General features: G+C 37.3%; 24 non-coding genes across 24 annotated transcripts; all 24 read left to right on the top strand.

Moving 5' to 3' along the window:
• Positions 1-303: 303 nt before the first annotated feature.
• TRNAG-UCC (transfer RNA glycine (anticodon UCC)) lies at positions 304-375 on the top strand. The gene has a single exon. It is a non-coding gene; the product is annotated as a tRNA-Gly (tRNA).
• Positions 376-803: 428 nt separating this feature from the next.
• TRNAG-UCC (transfer RNA glycine (anticodon UCC)) lies at positions 804-875 on the top strand. Its single transcript has one exon. It is a non-coding gene; the product is annotated as a tRNA-Gly (tRNA).
• A 1428-nt stretch (positions 876-2303) lies between these two features.
• On the top strand, positions 2304-2375 carry TRNAG-UCC (transfer RNA glycine (anticodon UCC)). Its single transcript has one exon. It is a non-coding gene; the product is annotated as a tRNA-Gly (tRNA).
• Positions 2376-3802: 1427 nt separating this feature from the next.
• Positions 3803-3874, top strand: TRNAG-UCC (transfer RNA glycine (anticodon UCC)). Its single transcript has one exon. It is a non-coding gene; the product is annotated as a tRNA-Gly (tRNA).
• A 1427-nt stretch (positions 3875-5301) lies between these two features.
• On the top strand, positions 5302-5373 carry TRNAG-UCC (transfer RNA glycine (anticodon UCC)). Its single transcript has one exon. It is a non-coding gene; the product is annotated as a tRNA-Gly (tRNA).
• A 928-nt stretch (positions 5374-6301) lies between these two features.
• Positions 6302-6373, top strand: TRNAG-UCC (transfer RNA glycine (anticodon UCC)). The gene has a single exon. It is a non-coding gene; the product is annotated as a tRNA-Gly (tRNA).
• A 428-nt stretch (positions 6374-6801) lies between these two features.
• Positions 6802-6873, top strand: TRNAG-UCC (transfer RNA glycine (anticodon UCC)). Its single transcript has one exon. It is a non-coding gene; the product is annotated as a tRNA-Gly (tRNA).
• Positions 6874-7301: 428 nt separating this feature from the next.
• On the top strand, positions 7302-7373 carry TRNAR-UCU (transfer RNA arginine (anticodon UCU)). Its single transcript has one exon. It is a non-coding gene; the product is annotated as a tRNA-Arg (tRNA).
• A 928-nt stretch (positions 7374-8301) lies between these two features.
• On the top strand, positions 8302-8373 carry TRNAG-UCC (transfer RNA glycine (anticodon UCC)). The gene has a single exon. It is a non-coding gene; the product is annotated as a tRNA-Gly (tRNA).
• Positions 8374-8801: 428 nt separating this feature from the next.
• TRNAG-UCC (transfer RNA glycine (anticodon UCC)) lies at positions 8802-8873 on the top strand. Its single transcript has one exon. It is a non-coding gene; the product is annotated as a tRNA-Gly (tRNA).
• A 427-nt stretch (positions 8874-9300) lies between these two features.
• TRNAG-UCC (transfer RNA glycine (anticodon UCC)) lies at positions 9301-9372 on the top strand. The gene has a single exon. It is a non-coding gene; the product is annotated as a tRNA-Gly (tRNA).
• A 428-nt stretch (positions 9373-9800) lies between these two features.
• TRNAG-UCC (transfer RNA glycine (anticodon UCC)) lies at positions 9801-9872 on the top strand. The gene has a single exon. It is a non-coding gene; the product is annotated as a tRNA-Gly (tRNA).
• Positions 9873-10799: 927 nt separating this feature from the next.
• TRNAG-UCC (transfer RNA glycine (anticodon UCC)) lies at positions 10800-10871 on the top strand. The gene has a single exon. It is a non-coding gene; the product is annotated as a tRNA-Gly (tRNA).
• A 1428-nt stretch (positions 10872-12299) lies between these two features.
• Positions 12300-12371, top strand: TRNAG-UCC (transfer RNA glycine (anticodon UCC)). Its single transcript has one exon. It is a non-coding gene; the product is annotated as a tRNA-Gly (tRNA).
• Positions 12372-12799: 428 nt separating this feature from the next.
• TRNAG-UCC (transfer RNA glycine (anticodon UCC)) lies at positions 12800-12871 on the top strand. The gene has a single exon. It is a non-coding gene; the product is annotated as a tRNA-Gly (tRNA).
• Positions 12872-13799: 928 nt separating this feature from the next.
• Positions 13800-13871, top strand: TRNAG-UCC (transfer RNA glycine (anticodon UCC)). Its single transcript has one exon. It is a non-coding gene; the product is annotated as a tRNA-Gly (tRNA).
• A 428-nt stretch (positions 13872-14299) lies between these two features.
• On the top strand, positions 14300-14371 carry TRNAR-UCU (transfer RNA arginine (anticodon UCU)). Its single transcript has one exon. It is a non-coding gene; the product is annotated as a tRNA-Arg (tRNA).
• Positions 14372-15299: 928 nt separating this feature from the next.
• On the top strand, positions 15300-15371 carry TRNAG-UCC (transfer RNA glycine (anticodon UCC)). The gene has a single exon. It is a non-coding gene; the product is annotated as a tRNA-Gly (tRNA).
• Positions 15372-15799: 428 nt separating this feature from the next.
• Positions 15800-15871, top strand: TRNAG-UCC (transfer RNA glycine (anticodon UCC)). The gene has a single exon. It is a non-coding gene; the product is annotated as a tRNA-Gly (tRNA).
• A 427-nt stretch (positions 15872-16298) lies between these two features.
• TRNAG-UCC (transfer RNA glycine (anticodon UCC)) lies at positions 16299-16370 on the top strand. The gene has a single exon. It is a non-coding gene; the product is annotated as a tRNA-Gly (tRNA).
• A 428-nt stretch (positions 16371-16798) lies between these two features.
• On the top strand, positions 16799-16870 carry TRNAG-UCC (transfer RNA glycine (anticodon UCC)). The gene has a single exon. It is a non-coding gene; the product is annotated as a tRNA-Gly (tRNA).
• Positions 16871-17797: 927 nt separating this feature from the next.
• On the top strand, positions 17798-17869 carry TRNAG-UCC (transfer RNA glycine (anticodon UCC)). Its single transcript has one exon. It is a non-coding gene; the product is annotated as a tRNA-Gly (tRNA).
• Positions 17870-19297: 1428 nt separating this feature from the next.
• TRNAG-UCC (transfer RNA glycine (anticodon UCC)) lies at positions 19298-19369 on the top strand. Its single transcript has one exon. It is a non-coding gene; the product is annotated as a tRNA-Gly (tRNA).
• Positions 19370-19797: 428 nt separating this feature from the next.
• TRNAG-UCC (transfer RNA glycine (anticodon UCC)) lies at positions 19798-19869 on the top strand. The gene has a single exon. It is a non-coding gene; the product is annotated as a tRNA-Gly (tRNA).
• Positions 19870-20144: the final 275 nt, after the last annotated feature.

Genomic DNA, 20144 nt, shown 5'->3' with positions numbered 1-20144 from the left:
GATTCCACCACTGCCTGATTAAAGCTTTGTAAATACATTTTACAAAGTTCACTGAGGTGCCATATGCAAGTAAAACGAAGGTCTTTTCTATTCTCAGTTTTTATACCACTGTATATCAGTTCAATGGTGCATAAAAACCTTAAGTATGGATGAGCCTAAATCTTGAATTGTGAATGTCATGCAATTTGCCAATTTTGTTTGAATATCTTCCACGAATGGTGCTACAGCGCAGGCTATAAATATCTTTCAAACAGTTGTTGTGATTTCCATATTGGCCACTATATGCATCGAAAAAGGGCTCAAGCATTGGTGGTATAGTGGTGAGCATAGCTGCCTTCCAAGCTGTTGACTCGGGTTCGATTCCCGGCCAATGCATCCTTTTCCTTATGTGCTGTTTTCGCACTTATAGTTGTTGCTTAAGATATGCTCAGATGACAAGGTCCATAGAAAATGTTAAAATCTTTGTAGAAATTATGATTCCTTCTTAGCAGATGACTTTTGATTCCACCACTGCATGATTAAAGATTTGTAAACACATTTTACAAAGTTCACTGAGGTGCCATATGCAAATACATCAAAGGTCTTTTCTTTTCTCAGTTTTGATACCACTGTATATCAGTTCAATGGTGCATAAAAACCTTAAGTATGGATGAGCCTAAATCTTGAATTGTGAATGTCATGCAATTTGCCAATTTTGTTTGAATATCTACCAACAATGGTGCTACAGCGCAGGCTATAAAAATCTTTCAAACAGTTGTTGTGATTTCCATATTGGCCACTATATGCATTTGCAAAGTGCTCAAGCATTGGTGGTATAGTGGTGAGCATAGCTGCCTTCCAAGCAGTTGACCCGGGTTCGATTCCCGGCCAATGCATCCTTTTCCTTATGTGCTGTTTTCGCACTTATAGTTGTTGCTTAAGATATGCTCAGATGACAAGGTCCATAGAAAATGTTAAAATCTTTGTAGAAATCATGATTCCTTCTTAGCAGATGACTTTTGATTCCACCACTGCCTGATTAAAGATTTGTAAATACATTTTACACAGTTCACTGAGGTGCCATATGCAAGTAAAACGAAGGTCTTTTCTATTCTCAGTTTTTATACCACTGTATATCAGTTCAATGGTGCATAAAAACCTTAAGTATGGATGAGCCTAAATCTTGAATTGTGAATGTCATGCAATTTGCCAATTTTGTTTGAATATCTTCCACCAATGGTGCTACAGCGCAGGCTATAAATATCTTTCAAACAGTTGTTGTGATTTCCATATTGGCCACTATATGCATTCGAAAAGAGCTCTAGCATTGTTGGTATAGTGGTGAGCCTAGCTGCCTTCCAAGCTGTTGACCCGGGTTCGATTCCCGGCCAATGCATCCTTTTCCTTATGTGCTGTTTTCGCACTTATAGTTGTTGCTTAAGATATGCTCAGATGACAAGGTCCATAGAAAATGTTAAAATCTTTGTAGAAATCACGATTCCTTCTTAGCAGATGACTTTTGATTCCACCACTGCCTGATTAAAGATTTGTAAATACATTTTACACAGTTCACTGAGGTGCCATATGCAAGTAAAACGAAGGTCTTTTCTATTCTCAGTTTTTATACCACTGTATATCAGTTCAATGGTGCATAAAAACCTTAAGTATGGATGAGCTTAAATCTTGAATTGTGAATGTCATGCAATTTGCCAATTTTGTTTGAATATCTTCCACCAATGGTGCTACAGCGCAGGCTATAAATATCTTTCAAACAGTTGTTGTGATTTCCATATTGGCCACTATATGCACTGAAAAAGCGCTCAAGCATTGGTGGTATAGTGGTGAGCATAGCTGCCTTCCAAGCAGTTGACTCGGGTTCGATTCACAGCCAATGCATCCTTTTCTTTATGTGCTGTTTTCGCACTTATAGTTGTTGCTTAAGATATGCTCAGATGACAAGGTCCATAGAAAATGTTAAAATCTTTGTAGAAATCATGATTCCTTCTTAGCAGATGACTTTTGATTCCACCACTGCCTGATTAAAGATTTGTAAATACATTTTACAAAGTTCACTGAGGTGCCATATGCAAGTAAATCGAAGGTCTTTTCTTTTCTCAGTTTTGATACCACTGTATATCAGTTCAATGGTGCATAAAAACCTTAAGTATGGATAAGCCTAAATCTTGAATTGTGAATGTCATGCAATTTGCCAATTTTGTTTGAATATCTTCCACCAATGGTGCTACAGCGCAGGCTATAAATATCTTTCAAACAGTTGTTGTGATTTCCATATTGGCCACTATATGCATTTGAGAAGAGCTCAAGCATTGGTGGTATAGTGGTGAGCATAGCTGCCTTCCAAGCTGTTGACCCGGGTTCGATTCCTGGCCAATGCATCCTTTTCCTTATGTGCTGTTTTCGCACTTATAGTTGTTGCTTAAGATATGCTCAGATGACAAGGTCCATAGAAAATGTTAAAATCTTTGTAGAAATCATGATTAATTCTTAGCAGATGACTTTTGATTCCACCACTGCCTGATTAAAGATTTGTAAATACATTTTACAAAGTTCACTGAGGTGCCATATGCAAGTAAAATGAAGGTCTTTTCTATTCTCAGTTTTTATACCACTGTATATCAGTTCAATGGTGCATAAAAACCTTAAGTATGGATGAGCCTAAATCTTGAATTGTGAATGTCATGCAATTTGCCAATTTTGTTTGAATATCTTCCACGAATGGTGCTACAGCGCAGGCTATAAATATCTTTCAAACAGTTTTTGTGATTTCCATATTGGCCACTATATGCATCGAAAAAGGGCTCAAGCATTGGTGGTATAGTGGTGAGCATAGCTGCCTTCCAAACAATTGACTCGGGTTAGATTCCCGGCCACTGCATCCTTTTCCTTATGTGCTGTTTTCGCACTTATAGTTGTTGCTTAAGATATGCTCAGATGACAAGGTCCATAGAAAATGTTAAAATCTTTGTAGAAATCATGATTCCTTCTTAGCAGATGACTTTTGATTCCACCACTGCCTGATTAAAGATTTGTAAATACATTTTACAAAGTTCACTGAGGTGCCATATGCAAGTAAATCGAAGGTCTTTTCTTTTCTCAGTTTTGATACCACTGTATATCAGTTCAATGGTGCATAAAAACCTTAAGTATGGATAAGCCTAAATCTTGAATTGTGAATGTCATGCAATTTGCCAATTTTGTTTGAATATCTACCACCAATGGTGCTACAGCGCAGGCTATAAAAATCTTTCAAACAGTTGTTGTGATTTCCATATTGGCCACTATATGCATTTGAAAAGTGCTCAAACATTGGTGATATAGTGGTGAGCATAGCTGCCTTCCAAGCAGTTTACCCGGGTTCGATTCCCGGCCAATGCATCCTTTTCCTTATGTGCTGTTTTTGCACTTATAGTTGTTGCTTAAGATATGCTCAGATGACAAGGTCCATAGAAAATGTTAAAATCTTTGTAGAAATCATGATTCCTTCTTAGCAGATGACTTTTGATTCCACCACTGCCTGATTAAAGATTTGTAAATACATTTTACAAAGTTCACTGAGGTGCCATATGAAGTAAATCGAAGGTCTTTTCTTTTCTCAGTTTTGATACCACTGTATGTAAGTTCATTGGTGCATAAAAACCTTAAGTATGGATGAGCCTAAATCTTGAATTGTGAATGTCATGCAATTTGCCAATTTTGTTTGAATATCTTCCACCAATGGTGCTACATCGCAGGCTATAAATATCTTTCAAACAGTTGTTGTGATTTCCATATTGGCCACTATATGCATTGAAAAAGCGCTCAAGCATTGGTGGTATAGTGGTGAGCATAGCTGCCTTCCAAGCAGTTGACCCGGGTTCGATTCCCGGCCAATGCATCCTTTTCCTTATGTGCTGTTTTCGCACTTATAGTTGTTGCTTAAGATATGCTCAGATGACAAGGTCCATAGAAAATGTTAAAATCTTTGTAGAAATCATGATTAATTCTTAGCAGATGACTTTTGATTCCACCACTGCCTGATTAAAGATTTGTAAATACATTTTACAAAGTTCACTGAGGTGCCATATGCAAGTAAAATGAAGGTCTTTTCTATTCTCAGTTTTTATACCACTGTATATCAGTTCAATGGTGCATAAAAACCTTAAGTATGGATGAGCCTAAATCTTGAATTGTGAATGTCATGCAATTTGCCAATTTTGTTTGAATATCTTCCACGAATGGTGCTACAGCGCAGGCTATAAATATCTTTCAAACAGTTGTTGTGATTTCCATATTGGCCACTATATGCATCGAAAAAGGGCTCAAGCATTGGTGGTATAGTGGTGAGCATAGCTGCCTTCCAAGCAATTGACTCGGGTTCGATTCCCGGCCACTGCATCCTTTTCCTTATCTGCTGTTTTCGCACTTATAGTTGTTGCTTAAGATATGCTCAGATGACAAGGTCCATAGAAAATTTTAAAATCTTTGTAGAAATCATGATTCCTTCTTAGCAGATGACTTTTGATTCCACCACTGCCTGATTAAAGATTTGTAAATACATTTTACAAAGTTCACTGAGGTGCCATATGCAAGTAAATCGAAGGTCTTTTCTTTTCTCAGTTTTGATACCACTGTATATCAGTTCAATGGTGCATAAAAACCTTAAGTATGGATAAGCCTAAATCTTGAATTGTGAATGTCATGCAATTTGCCAATTTTGTTTGAATATCTTCCACCAATGGTGCTACAGCGCAGGCTATAAATATCTTTCAAACAGTTGTTGTGATTTCCATATTGGCCACTATATGCAATCGAAAAGAGCTCAAGCATTGGTGGTATAGTGGTGAGCATAGCTGCCTTCCAAGCAGTTGACCCAGGTTCAAATCCCAGCCAATGCATCCTTTTCCTTATATGCTGTTTTCGCACTTATAGTTGTTGCTTAAGATATGCTCAGATGACAAGGTCCATAGAAAATGTTAAAATCTTTGTAGAAATCATGATTCCTTCTTAGCAGATGACTTTTGATTCCACCACTGCCTGATTAAAGATTTGTAAATACATTTTACAAAGTTCACTGAGGTGCCATATGAAGTAAATCGAAGGTCTTTTCTTTTCTCAGTTTTGATACCACTGTATGTAAGTTCATTGGTGCATAAAAACCTTAAGTATGGATGAGCCTAAATCTTGAATTGTGAATGTCATGCAATTTGCCAATTTTGTTTGAATATCTTCCACCAATGGTGCTACATCGCAGGCTATAAATATCTTTCAAACAGTTGTTGTGATTTCCATATTGGCCACTATATGCATTGAAAAAGCGCTCAAGCATTGGTGGTATAGTGGTGAGCATAGCTGCCTTCCAAGCAGTTGACTCGGGTTCGATTCCCGGCCAATGCATCCTTTTCCTTATGTGCTGTTTTCGCACTTATAGTTGTTGCTTAAGATATGCTCAGATGACAAGGTCCATAGAAAATGTTAAAATCTTTGTAGAAATCATGATTCTTTCTTAGCAGATTACTTTTGATTCCACCACTGCCTGATTAAAGATTTGTAAATACATTTTACAAAGTTCACTGAGGTGCCATATGCAAGTAAATCAAAGGTCTTTTCTTTTCTCAGTTTTGATACCACTGTATATCAGTTCAATGGTGCATAAAAACCTTAAGTATGGATGAGCCTAAATCTTGAATTGTGAATGTCATGCAATTTTCCAATTTTGTTTGAATATCTTCCACCAATGGTGCTACAGCGCAGGCTATAAATATCTTTCAAACAGTTGTTGTGATTTCCATATTGGCTACTATATGCATTCGAAAAGAGCTCAAGCATTGGTGGTATAGTGGTGAGCATAGCTGCCTTCCAAGCAGTTGACCCGGGTTAGATTCCTGGCCAATGCATCCTTTTCCTTATGTGCTGTTTTCGCACTTATAGTTGTTGCTTAAGATATGCTCAGATGACAAGGTCCATAGAAAATGTTAAAATCTTTGTAGAAATCATGATTCCTTCTTAGCAGATGACTTTTGATTCCACCACTGCATGATTAAAGATTTGTAAACACATTTTACAAAGTTCACTGAGGTGCCATATGCAAGTACATCAAAGGTCTTTTCTTTTCTCAGTTTTGATACCACTGTATATCAGTTCAATGGTGCATAAAAACCTTAAGTATAGATGAGCCTAAATCTTGAATTGTGAATGTCATGCAATTTGCCAATTTTGTTTGAATATCTTCCACGAATGGTGCTACAGCGCAGGCTATAAATATCTTTCAAACAGTTGTTGTGATTTCCATATTGGCCACTATATGCATCGAAAAAGGGCTCAAGCATTGGTGGTATAGTGGTGAGCATAGCTGCCTTCCAAGCAGTTGACTCGGGTTCGATTCCCGGCCAATGCATCCTTTTCCTTATGTGCTGTTTTCGCACTTATAGTTGTTGCTTAAGATATGCTCAGATGACAAGGTCCATAGAAAATGTTAAAATCTTTGTAGAAATCATGATTCCTTCTTAGCAGATGACTTTTGATTCCACCACTGCCTGATTAAAGATTTGTAAATACATTTTACAAAGTTCACTGAGGTGCCATATGCAAGTAAATCGAAGGTCTTTTCTTTTCTCAGTTTTGATACCACTGTATATCAGTTCAATGGTGCATAAAAACCTTAAGTATGGATAAGCCTAAATCTTGAATTGTGAATGTCATGCAATTTGCCAATTTTGTTTGAATATCTTCCACCAATGGTGCTACAGCGCAGGCTATAAATATCTTTCAAACAGTTGTTGTGATTTCCATATTGGCCACTATATGCATTTGAAAAGAGCTCAAGCATTGGTGGTATAGTGGTGAGCATAGCTGCCTTCCAAGCTGTTGACCCGGGTTCGATTCCCGGCCAATGCATCCTTTTCCTTATGTGCTGTTTTCGCACTTATAGTTGTTGCTTAAGATATGCTCAGATGACAAGGTCCATAGAAAATGTTAAAATCTTTGTAGAAATCATGATTAATTCTTAGCAGATGACTTTTGATTCCACCACTGCCTGATTAAAGATTTGTAAATACATTTTACAAAGTTCACTGAGGTGCCATATGCAAGTAAATCGAAGGTCTTTTCTTTTCTCAGTTTTGATACCACTGTATATCAGTTCAATGGTGCATAAAAACCTTAAGTATGGATAAGCCTAAATCTTGAATTGTGAATGTCATGCAATTTGCCAATTTTGTTTGAATATCTTCCACCAATGGTGCTACAGCGCAGGCTATAAATATCTTTCAAACAGTTGTTGTGATTTCCATATTGGCCACTATATGCATTTGAAAAGAGCTCAAGCATTGGTGGTATAGTGGTGAGCATAGCTGCCTTCTAAGCTGTTGACCCGGGTTCGATTCCCGGCCAATGCATCCTTTTCCTTATGTGCTGTTTTCGCACTTATAGTTGTTGCTTAAGATATGCTCAGATGACAAGGTCCATAGAAAATGTTAAAATCTTTGTAGAAATCATGATTAATTCTTAGCAGATGACTTTTGATTCCACCACTGCCTGATTAAAGATTTGTAAATACATTTTACAAAGTTCACTGAGGTGCCATATGCAAGTAAAATGAAGGTCTTTTCTATTCTCAGTTTTTATACCACTGTATATCAGTTCAATGGTGCATAAAAACCTTAAGTATGGATGAGCCTAAATCTTGAATTGTGAATGTCATGCAATTTGCCAATTTTGTTTGAATATCTTCCACGAATGGTGCTACAGCGCAGGCTATAAATATCTTTCAAACAGTTGTTGTGATTTCCATATTGGCCACTATATGCATCGAAAAAGGGCTCAAGCATTGGTGGTATAGTGGTGAGCATAGCTGCCTTCTAAGCAATTGACTCGGGTTCGATTCCCGGCCACTGCATCCTTTTCCTTATGTGCTGTTTTCGCACTTATAGTTGTTGCTTAAGATATGCTCAGATGACAAGGTCCATAGAAAATGTTAAAATCTTTGTAGAAATCATGATTCCTTCTTAGCAGATGACTATTGATTCCACCACTGCCTGATTAAAGATTTGTAAATACATTTTACAAAGTTCACTGAGGTGCCATATGCAAGTAAATCGAAGGTCTTTTCTTTTCTCAGTTTTGATACCACTGTATATCAGTTCAATGGTGCATAAAAACCTTAAGTATGGATAAGCCTAAATCTTGAATTGTGAATGTCATGCAATTTGCCAATTTTGTTTGAATATCTTCCACCAATGGTGCTACAGCGCAGGCTATAAATATCTTTCAAACAGTTGTTGTGATTTCCATATTGGCCACTATATGCAATCGAAAAGAGCTCAAGCATTGGTGGTATAGTGGTGAGCATAGCTGCCTTCCAAGCAGTTGACCCAGGTTCAAATCCCGGCCAATGCATCCTTTTCCTTATATGCTGTTTTCGCACTTATAGTTGTTGCTTAAGATATGCTCAGATGACAAGGTCCATAGAAAATGTTAAAATCTTTGTAGAAATCATGATTCCTTCTTAGCAGATGACTTTTGATTCCACCACTGCCTGATTAAAGATTTGTAAATACATTTTACAAAGTTCACTGAGGTGCCATATGCAAGTAAATCAAAGGTCTTTTCTTTTCTCAGTTTTGATACCACTGTATATCAGTTCAATGGTGCATAAAAACCTTAAGTATGGATGAGCCTAAATCTTGAATTGTGAATGTCATGCAATTTGCCAATTTTGTTTGAATATCTACCACCAATGGTGCTACAGCGCAGGCTATAAAAATCTTTCAAACAGTTGTTGTGATTTCCATATTGGCCACTATATGCAATTGAAAAGTGCTCAAGCATTGGTGGTATAGTGGTGAGCATAGCTGCCTTCCAAGCAGTTGACCCGGGTTCGATTCCCGGCCAATGCATCCTTTTCCTTATGTGCTGTTTTCGCACTTATAGTTGTTGCTTAAGATATGCTCAGATGACAAGGTCCATAGAAAATGTTAAAATCTTTGTAGAAATCATGATTCCTTCTTAGCAGATGACTTTTGATTCCACCACTGCCTGATTAAAGATTTGTAAATACATTTTACAAAGTTCACTGAGGTGCCATATGAAGTAAATCGAAGGTCTTTTCTTTTCTCAGTTTTGATACCACTGTATGTAAGTTCATTGGTGCATAAAAACCTTAAGTATGGATGAGCCTAAATCTTGAATTGTGAATGTCATGCAATTTGCCAATTTTGTTTGAATATCTTCCACCAATGGTGCTACAGCGCAGGCTATAAATATCTTTCAAACAGTTGTTGTGATTTCCATATTGGCCACTATATGCATTGAAAAAGCGCTCAAGCATTGGTGGTATAGTGGTGAGCATAGCTGCCTTCCAAGCAGTTGACCCGGGTTCGATTCCCGGCCAATGCATCCTTTTCCTTATGTGCTGTTTTCGCACTTATAGTTGTTGCTTAAGATATGCTCAGATGACAAGGTCCATAGAAAATGTTAAAATCTTTGTAGAAATCATGATTCCTTCTTAGCAGATGACTTTTGATTCCACCACTGCATGATTAAAGATTTGTAAACACATTTTACAAAGTTCACTGAGGTGCCATATGCAAGTACATCAAAGGTCTTTTCTTTTCTCAGTTTTGATACCACTGTATATCAGTTCAATGGTGCATAAAAACCTTAAGTATAGATGAGCCTAAATCTTGAATTGTGAATGTCATGCAATTTGCCAATTTTGTTTGAATATCTACCACCAATGGTGCTACAGCGCAGGCTATAAAAATCTTTCAAACAGTTGTTGTGATTTCCATATTGGCCACTATATGCATTTGAAAAGTGCTCAAGCATTGGTGGTATAGTGGTGAGCATAGCTGTCTTCCAAACAGTTGACCCGGGGTCGATTCCCGGCCAATGCATCCTTTTCCTTATGTGCTGTTTTCGCACTTATAGTTGTTGCTTAAGATATGCTCAGATGACAAGGTCCATAGAAAATGTTAAAATCTTTGTAGAAATCATGATTCCTTCTTAGCAGATGACTTTTGATTCCACCACTGCCTGATTAAAGATTTGTAAATACATTTTACAAAGTTCACTGAGGTGCCATATGCAAGTAAATCGAAGGTCTTTTCTTTTCTCAGTTTTGATACCACTGTATATCAGTTCAATGGTGCATAAAAACCTTAAGTATGGATGAGCCTAAATCTTGAATTGTGAATGTCATGCAATTTGCCAATTTTGTTTGAATATCTACCACCAATGGTGCTACAGCGCAGGCTATAAAAATCTTTCAAACAGTTGTTGTGATTTCCATATTGGCCACTATATGCATTTGAAAAGAGCTCAAGCATTGGTGGTATAGTGGTGAGCATAGCTTTCTTCCAAGCTGTTGACCCGGGTTCGATTCCCGGCCAATGCATCCTTTTCCTTATGTGCTGTTTTCGCACTTATAGTTGTTGCTTAAGATATGCTCAGATGACAAGGTCCATAGAAAATGTTAAAATCTTTGTAGAAATCATGATTAATTCTTAGCAGATGACTTTTGATTCCACCACTGCCTGATTAAAGTTTTGTAAATACATTTTACAAAGTTCACTGAGGTGCCATATGCAAGTAAAACGAAGGTCTTTTCTATTCTCAGTTTTTATACCACTGTATATCAGTTCAATGGTGCATAAAAACCTTAAGTATGGATGAGCCTAAATCTTGAATTGTGAATGTCATGCAATTTGCCAATTTTGTTTGAATATCTACCACCAATGGTGCTACAGCGCAGGCTATAAAAATCTTCAAACAGTTGTTGTGATTTCCATATTGGCCACTATATGCATTTGAAAAGTGCTCAAGCATTGGTGGTATAGTGGTGAGCATAGCTGCCTTCCAAGCAGTTGACCCGGGTTTGATTCCCGGCCAATGCATCCTTTTCCTTATGTGCTGTTTTCGCACTTATAGTTGTTGCTTAAGATATGCTCAGATGACAAGGTCCATAGAAAATGTTAAAATCTTTGTAGAAATCATGATTCCTTCTTAGCAGATGACTTTTGATTCCACCACTGCCTAAATAAAGATTTGTAAATACATTTTACAAAGTTCACTGAGGTGCCATATGCAAGTAAAACGAAGGTCTTTTCTATTCTCAGTTTTTATACCACTGTATATCAGTTCAATGGTGCATAAAAACCTTAAGTATGGATGAACCTAAATCTTGAATTGTGAATGTCATGCAATTTGCCAATTTTGTTTGAATATCTTCCACCAATGGTGCTACAGCGCAGGCTATAAATATCTTTCAAACAGTTGTTGTGATTTCCATATTGGCCACTATATGCATTGAAAAAGCGCTCAAGCATTGGTGGTATAGTGGTGAGCATAGCTGCCTTCCAAACAGTTGACTCGGGTTTGATTCCCGGCCAATGCATCCTTTTCCTTATGTGCTGTTTTCGCACTTATAGTTGTTGCTTAAGATATGCTCAGATGACAAGGTCCATAGAAAATGTTAAAATCTTTGTAGAAATCATGATTCCTTCTTAGCAGATGACTTTTGATTCCACCACTGCCTGATTAAAGATTTGTAAATACATTTTACAAAGTTCACTGAGGTGCCATATGCAAGTAAATCAAAGGTCTTTTCTTTTCTCAGTTTTGATACCACTGTATATCAGTTCAATGGTGCATAAAAACCTTAAGTATGGATTAGCCTAAATCTTGAATTGTGAATGTCATGCAATTTGCCAATTTTGTTTGAATATCTACCACCAATGGTGCTACAGCGCAGGCTATAAAAATCTTTCAAACAGTTGTTGTGATTTCCATATTGGCCACTATATGCATTTGAAAAGTGCTCAAGCATTGGTGGTATAGTGGTGAGCATAGCTGCCTTCCAAGCAATTGATTCGGGTTCGATTCCCGGCCAATGCATCCTTTTCCTTATGTGCTGTTTTCGCACTTATAGTTGTTGCTTATGATATGCTCAGATGACAAGGTCCATAGAAAATGTTAAAATCTTTGTAGAAATCATGATTCCTTCTTAGCAGATGACTTTTGATTCCACCACTGCATGATTAAAGATTTGTAAACACATTTTACAAAGTTCACTGAGGTGCCATATGCAAGTACATCAAAGGTCTTTTCTTTTCTCAGTTTTGATACCACTGTATATCAGTTCAATGGTGCATAAAAACCTTAAGTATGGATGAGCCTAAATCTTGAATTGTGAATGTCATGCAATTTGCCAATTTTGTTTGAATATCTACCACCAATGGTGCTACAGCGCAGGCTATAAAAATCTTTCAAACAGTTGTTGTGATTCCCATATTGGCCACTATATGCATTTGAAAAGTGATCAAGCATTGGTGGTATAGTGGTGAGCATAGCTGCCTTCCAAGCAGTTGACCCGGGTTCGATTCCTGGCCAATGCATCCTTTTCCTTATGTGCTGTTTTCGCACTTATAGTTGTTGCTTAAGATATGCTCAGATGACAAGGTCCATAGAAAATGTTAAAATCTTTGTAGAAATCATGATTCCTTCTTAGCAGATGAATTTTGATTCCACCACTGCCTGATTAAAGATTTGTAAATACATTTTACAAAGTTCACTGAGGTGCCATATGCAAGTAAATCAAAGGTCTTTTCTTTTCTCAGTTTTGATACCACTGTATATCAGTTCAATGGTGCATAAAAACCTTAAGTATGGATGAGCCTAAATCTTAAATTGTGAATGTCATGCAATTTGCCAAATTTGTTTGAATATCTACCACCAATGGTGCTACAGCGCAGGCTATAAAAATCTTTCAAACAGTTGTTGTGATTTCCATATTGGCCACTATATGCATTTGAAAAGTGCTCAAGCATTGGTGGTATAGTGGTGAGCATAGCTGCCTTCCAAGCAGTTGACCCGGGTTCGATTCCCGGCCAATGCATCCTTTTCCTTATGTGCTGTTTTCGCACTTATAGTTGTTGCTTAAGATATGCTCAGATGACAAGGTCCATAGAAAATGTTAAAATCTTTGTAGAAATCATGATTCCTTCTTAGCAGATGACTTTTGATTCCACCACTGCCTGATTAAAGATTTGTAAATACATTTTACAAAGTTCACTGAGGTGCAATATGCAAGTAAATCGAAGGTCTTTTCTTTTCTCAGTTTTGATACCACTGTATATCAGTTCAATGGTGCATAAAAACCTTAAGTATGGATTAGCCTAAATCTTGAATTGTGAATGTCATGCAATTTGTCATTTTTGTTTGAATATCTACCACCAATGGTGCTACAGCGCAGGCTATAAAAATCTATCAAACAGTTGTTGTGATTTCCATATTGGCCACTATATGCATTTGAAAAGTGCTCAAGCATTGGTGGTATAGTGGTGAGCATAACTGCCTTCCAAGCAGTTGACCCGGGGTTGATTCCCGGCCAATGCATCCTTTTCCTTATGTGCTGTTTTCGCACTTATTGTTGTTGCTTAAGATATGCTCAGATGACAAGGTCCATAGAAAATGTTAAAATCTTTGTAGAAATCATGATTCCTTCTTAGCAGATGACTTTTGATTCCACCACTGCCTGATTAAAGATTTGTAAATACATTTTACAAAGTTCACTGAGGTGCCATATGCAAGTAAATCGAAGGTCTTTTCTTTTCTCAGTTTTGATACCACTGTATATCAGTTCAATGGTGCATAAAAACCTTAAGTATGGATGAGCCTAAATCTTGAATTGTGAATGTCATGCAATTTGCCTATTTTGTTTGAATATCTTCCACCAATGGTGCTACAGCGCAGGCTATAAATATCTTTCAAACAGTTGTTGTGATTTCCATATTGGCCACTATATGCAATCGAAAAGAGCTCAAGCATTGGTGGTATAGTGGTGAGCATAGCTGCCTTCCAAGCAGTTGACCCGGGTTCGATTCCCGGCCAATGCATCCTTTTCCTTATGTGCTGTTTTCGCACTTCTAGTTGTTGCTTAAGATATGCTCAGATGACAAGGTCCATAGAAAATGTTAAAATCTTTGTAGAAATCATGATTCCTTCTTAGCAGATGACTTTTGATTCCACCACTGCCTGATTAAAGATTTGTAAATACATTTTACAAAGTTCACTGAGGTGCCATATGCAAGTAAATCGAAGGTCTTTTCTTTTCTCAGTTTTGATACCACTGTATATCAGTTCAATGGTGCATAAAAACCTTAAGTATGGATAAGCCTAAATCTTGAATTGTGAATGTCATGCAATTTGCCAATTTTGTTTGAATATCTTCCACCAATGGTGCTACAGCGCAGGCTATAAATATCTTTCAAACAGTTGTTGTGATTTCCATATTGGCCACTATATGCATTTGAAAAGAGCTCAAGCATTGGTGGTATAGTGGTGAGCATAGCTGCCTTCTAAGCTGTTGACCCGGGTTCGATTCCCGGCCAATGCATCCTTTTCCTTATGTGCTGTTTTCGCACTTATAGTTGTTGCTTAAGATATGCTCAGATGACAAGGTCCATAGAAAATGTTAAAATCTTTGTAGAAATCATGATTAATTCTTAGCAGATGACTTTTGATTCCACCACTGCCTGATTAAAGATTTGTAAATACATTTTACAAAGTTCACTGAGGTGCCATATGCAAGTAAAATGAAGGTCTTTTCTATTCTCAGTTTTTATACCACTGTATATCAGTTCAATGGTGCATAAAAACCTTAAGTATGGATGAGCCTAAATCTTGAATTGTGAATGTCATGCAATTTGCCAATTTTGTTTGAATATCTTCCACGAATGGTGCTACAGCGCAGGCTATAAATATCTTTCAAACAGTTGTTGTGATTTCCATATTGGCCACTATATGCATCGAAAAAGGGCTCAAGCATTGGTGGTATAGTGGTGAGCATAGCTGCCTTCTAAGCAATTGACTCGGGTTCGATTCCCGGCCACTGCATCCTTTTCCTTATGTGCTGTTTTCGCACTTATAGTTGTTGCTTAAGATATGCTCAGATGACAAGGTCCATAGAAAATGTTAAAATCTTTGTAGAAATCATGATTCCTTCTTAGCAGATGACTATTGATTCCACCACTGCCTGATTAAAGATTTGTAAATACATTTTACAAAGTTCACTGAGGTGCCATATGCAAGTAAATCGAAGGTCTTTTCTTTTCTCAGTTTTGATACCACTGTATATCAGTTCAATGGTGCATAAAAACCTTAAGTATGGATAAGCCTAAATCTTGAATTGTGAATGTCATGCAATTTGCCAATTTTGTTTGAATATCTTCCACCAATGGTGCTACAGCGCAGGCTATAAATATCTTTCAAACAGTTGTTGTGATTTCCATATTGGCCACTATATGCAATCGAAAAGAGCTCAAGCATTGGTGGTATAGTGGTGAGCATAGCTGCCTTCCAAGCAGTTGACCCAGGTTCAAATCCCGGCCAATGCATCCTTTTCCTTATATGCTGTTTTCGCACTTATAGTTGTTGCTTAAGATATGCTCAGATGACAAGGTCCATAGAAAATGTTAAAATCTTTGTAGAAATCATGATTCCTTCTTAGCAGATGACTTTTGATTCCACCACTGCCTGATTAAAGATTTGTAAATACATTTTACAAAGTTCACTGAGGTGCCATATGCAAGTAAATCAAAGGTCTTTTCTTTTCTCAGTTTTGATACCACTGTATATCAGTTCAATGGTGCATAAAAACCTTAAGTATGGATGAGCCTAAATCTTGAATTGTGAATGTCATGCAATTTGCCAATTTTGTTTGAATATCTACCACCAATGGTGCTACAGCGCAGGCTATAAAAATCTTTCAAACAGTTGTTGTGATTTCCATATTGGCCACTATATGCAATTGAAAAGTGCTCAAGCATTGGTGGTATAGTGGTGAGCATAGCTGCCTTCCAAGCAGTTGACCCGGGTTCGATTCCCGGCCAATGCATCCTTTTCCTTATGTGCTGTTTTCGCACTTATAGTTGTTGCTTAAGATATGCTCAGATGACAAGGTCCATAGAAAATGTTAAAATCTTTGTAGAAATCATGATTCCTTCTTAGCAGATGACTTTTGATTCCACCACTGCCTGATTAAAGATTTGTAAATACATTTTACAAAGTTCACTGAGGTGCCATATGAAGTAAATCGAAGGTCTTTTCTTTTCTCAGTTTTGATACCACTGTATGTAAGTTCATTGGTGCATAAAAACCTTAAGTATGGATGAGCCTAAATCTTGAATTGTGAATGTCATGCAATTTGCCAATTTTGTTTGAATATCTTCCACCAATGGTGCTACAGCGCAGGCTATAAATATCTTTCAAACAGTTGTTGTGATTTCCATATTGGCCACTATATGCATTGAAAAAGCGCTCAAGCATTGGTGGTATAGTGGTGAGCATAGCTGCCTTCCAAGCAGTTGACCCGGGTTCGATTCCCGGCCAATGCATCCTTTTCCTTATGTGCTGTTTTCGCACTTATAGTTGTTGCTTAAGATATGCTCAGATGACAAGGTCCATAGAAAATGTTAAAATCTTTGTAGAAATCATGATTCCTTCTTAGCAGATGACTTTTGATTCCACCACTGCATGATTAAAGATTTGTAAACACATTTTACAAAGTTCACTGAGGTGCCATATGCAAGTACATCAAAGGTCTTTTCTTTTCTCAGTTTTGATACCACTGTATATCAGTTCAATGGTGCATAAAAACCTTAAGTATAGATGAGCCTAAATCTTGAATTGTGAATGTCATGCAATTTGCCAATTTTGTTTGAATATCTACCACCAATGGTGCTACAGCGCAGGCTATAAAAATCTTTCAAACAGTTGTTGTGATTTCCATATTGGCCACTATATGCATTTGAAAAGTGCTCAAGCATTGGTGGTATAGTGGTGAGCATAGCTGTCTTCCAAACAGTTGACCCGGGGTCGATTCCCGGCCAATGCATCCTTTTCCTTATGTGCTGTTTTCGCACTTATAGTTGTTGCTTAAGATATGCTCAGATGACAAGGTCCATAGAAAATGTTAAAATCTTTGTAGAAATCATGATTCCTTCTTAGCAGATGACTTTTGATTCCACCACTGCCTGATTAAAGATTTGTAAATACATTTTACAAAGTTCACTGAGGTGCCATATGCAAGTAAATCGAAGGTCTTTTCTTTTCTCAGTTTTGATACCACTGTATATCAGTTCAATGGTGCATAAAAACCTTAAGTATGGATGAGCCTAAATCTTGAATTGTGAATGTCATGCAATTTGCCAATTTTGTTTGAATATCTACCACCAATGGTGCTACAGCGCAGGCTATAAAAATCTTTCAAACAGTTGTTGTGATTTCCATATTGGCCACTATATGCATTTGAAAAGAGCTCAAGCATTGGTGGTATAGTGGTGAGCATAGCTTTCTTCCAAGCTGTTGACCCGGGTTCGATTCCCGGCCAATGCATCCTTTTCCTTATGTGCTGTTTTCGCACTTATAGTTGTTGCTTAAGATATGCTCAGATGACAAGGTCCATAGAAAATGTTAAAATCTTTGTAGAAATCATGATTAATTCTTAGCAGATGACTTTTGATTCCACCACTGCCTGATTAAAGTTTTGTAAATACATTTTACAAAGTTCACTGAGGTGCCATATGCAAGTAAAACGAAGGTCTTTTCTATTCTCAGTTTTTATACCACTGTATATCAGTTCAATGGTGCATAAAAACCTTAAGTATGGATGAGCCTAAATCTTGAATTGTGAATGTCATGCAATTTGCCAATTTTGTTTGAATATCTACCACCAATGGTGCTACAGCGCAGGCTATAAAAATCTTCAAACAGTTGTTGTGATTTCCATATTGGCCACTATATGCATTTGAAAAGTGCTCAAGCATTGGTGGTATAGTGGTGAGCATAGCTGCCTTCCAAGCAGTTGACCCGGGTTTGATTCCCGGCCAATGCATCCTTTTCCTTATGTGCTGTTTTCGCACTTATAGTTGTTGCTTAAGATATGCTCAGATGACAAGGTCCATAGAAAATGTTAAAATCTTTGTAGAAATCATGATTCCTTCTTAGCAGATGACTTTTGATTCCACCACTGCCTAAATAAAGATTTGTAAATACATTTTACAAAGTTCACTGAGGTGCCATATGCAAGTAAAACGAAGGTCTTTTCTATTCTCAGTTTTTATACCACTGTATATCAGTTCAATGGTGCATAAAAACCTTAAGTATGGATGAACCTAAATCTTGAATTGTGAATGTCATGCAATTTGCCAATTTTGTTTGAATATCTTCCACCAATGGTGCTACAGCGCAGGCTATAAATATCTTTCAAACAGTTGTTGTGATTTCCATATTGGCCACTATATGCATTGAAAAAGCGCTCAAGCATTGGTGGTATAGTGGTGAGCATAGCTGCCTTCCAAACAGTTGACTCGGGTTTGATTCCCGGCCAATGCATCCTTTTCCTTATGTGCTGTTTTCGCACTTATAGTTGTTGCTTAAGATATGCTCAGATGACAAGGTCCATAGAAAATGTTAAAATCTTTGTAGAAATCATGATTCCTTCTTAGCAGATGACTTTTGATTCCACCACTGCCTGATTAAAGATTTGTAAATACATTTTACAAAGTTCACTGAGGTGCCATATGCAAGTAAATCAAAGGTCTTTTCTTTTCTCAGTTTTGATACCACTGTATATCAGTTCAATGGTGCATAAAAACCTTAAGTATGGATTAGCCTAAATCTTGAATTGTGAATGTCATGCAATTTGCCAATTTTGTTTGAATATCTACCACCAATGGTGCTACAGCGCAGGCTATAAAAATCTTTCAAACAGTTGTTGTGATTTCCATATTGGCCACTATATGCATTTGAAAAGTGCTCAAGCATTGGTGGTATAGTGGTGAGCATAGCTGCCTTCCAAGCAATTGATTCGGGTTCGATTCCCGGCCAATGCATCCTTTTCCTTATGTGCTGTTTTCGCACTTATAGTTGTTGCTTATGATATGCTCAGATGACAAGGTCCATAGAAAATGTTAAAATCTTTGTAGAAATCATGATTCCTTCTTAGCAGATGACTTTTGATTCCACCACTGCATGATTAAAGATTTGTAAACACATTTTACAAAGTTCACTGAGGTGCCATATGCAAGTACATCAAAGGTCTTTTCTTTTCTCAGTTTTGATACCACTGTATATCAGTTCAATGGTGCATAAAAACCTTAAGTATGGATGAGCCTAAATCTTGAATTGTGAATGTCATGCAATTTGCCAATTTTGTTTGAATATCTACCACCAATGGTGCTACAGCGCAGGCTATAAAAATCTTTCAAACAGTTGTTGTGATTCCCATATTGGCCACTATATGCATTTGAAAAGTGATCAAGCATTGGTGGTATAGTGGTGAGCATAGCTGCCTTCCAAGCAGTTGACCCGGGTTCGATTCCTGGCCAATGCATCCTTTTCCTTATGTGCTGTTTTCGCACTTATAGTTGTTGCTTAAGATATGCTCAGATGACAAGGTCCATAGAAAATGTTAAAATCTTTGTAGAAATCATGATTCCTTCTTAGCAGATGAATTTTGATTCCACCACTGCCTGATTAAAGATTTGTAAATACATTTTACAAAGTTCACTGAGGTGCCATATGCAAGTAAATCAAAGGTCTTTTCTTTTCTCAGTTTTGATACCACTGTATATCAGTTCAATGGTGCATAAAAACCTTAAGTATGGATGAGCCTAAATCTTAAATTGTGAATGTCATGCAATTTGCCAAATTTGTTTGAATATCTACCACCAATGGTGCTACAGCGCAGGCTATAAAAATCTTTCAAACAGTTGTTGTGATTTCCATATTGGCCACTATATGCATTTGAAAAGTGCTCAAGCATTGGTGGTATAGTGGTGAGCATAGCTGCCTTCCAAGCAGTTGACCCGGGTTCGATTCCCGGCCAATGCATCCTTTTCCTTATGTGCTGTTTTCGCACTTATAGTTGTTGCTTAAGATATGCTCAGATGACAAGGTCCATAGAAAATGTTAAAATCTTTGTAGAAATCATGATTCCTTCTTAGCAGATGACTTTTGATTCCACCACTGCCTGATTAAAGATTTGTAAATACATTTTACAAAGTTCACTGAGGTGCAATATGCAAGTAAATCGAAGGTCTTTTCTTTTCTCAGTTTTGATACCACTGTATATCAGTTCAATGGTGCATAAAAACCTTAAGTATGGA

The sequence above is a fragment of the Pseudophryne corroboree genome, chromosome 4, assembly GCF_028390025.1.
Source record: "Pseudophryne corroboree isolate aPseCor3 chromosome 4, aPseCor3.hap2, whole genome shotgun sequence".
Taxonomy (NCBI): domain Eukaryota; kingdom Metazoa; phylum Chordata; class Amphibia; order Anura; family Myobatrachidae; genus Pseudophryne; species Pseudophryne corroboree.
The sequence above is the reverse complement of the archived record's forward strand: the minus strand, read 5'-3'. Positions and strand labels throughout refer to the sequence as shown.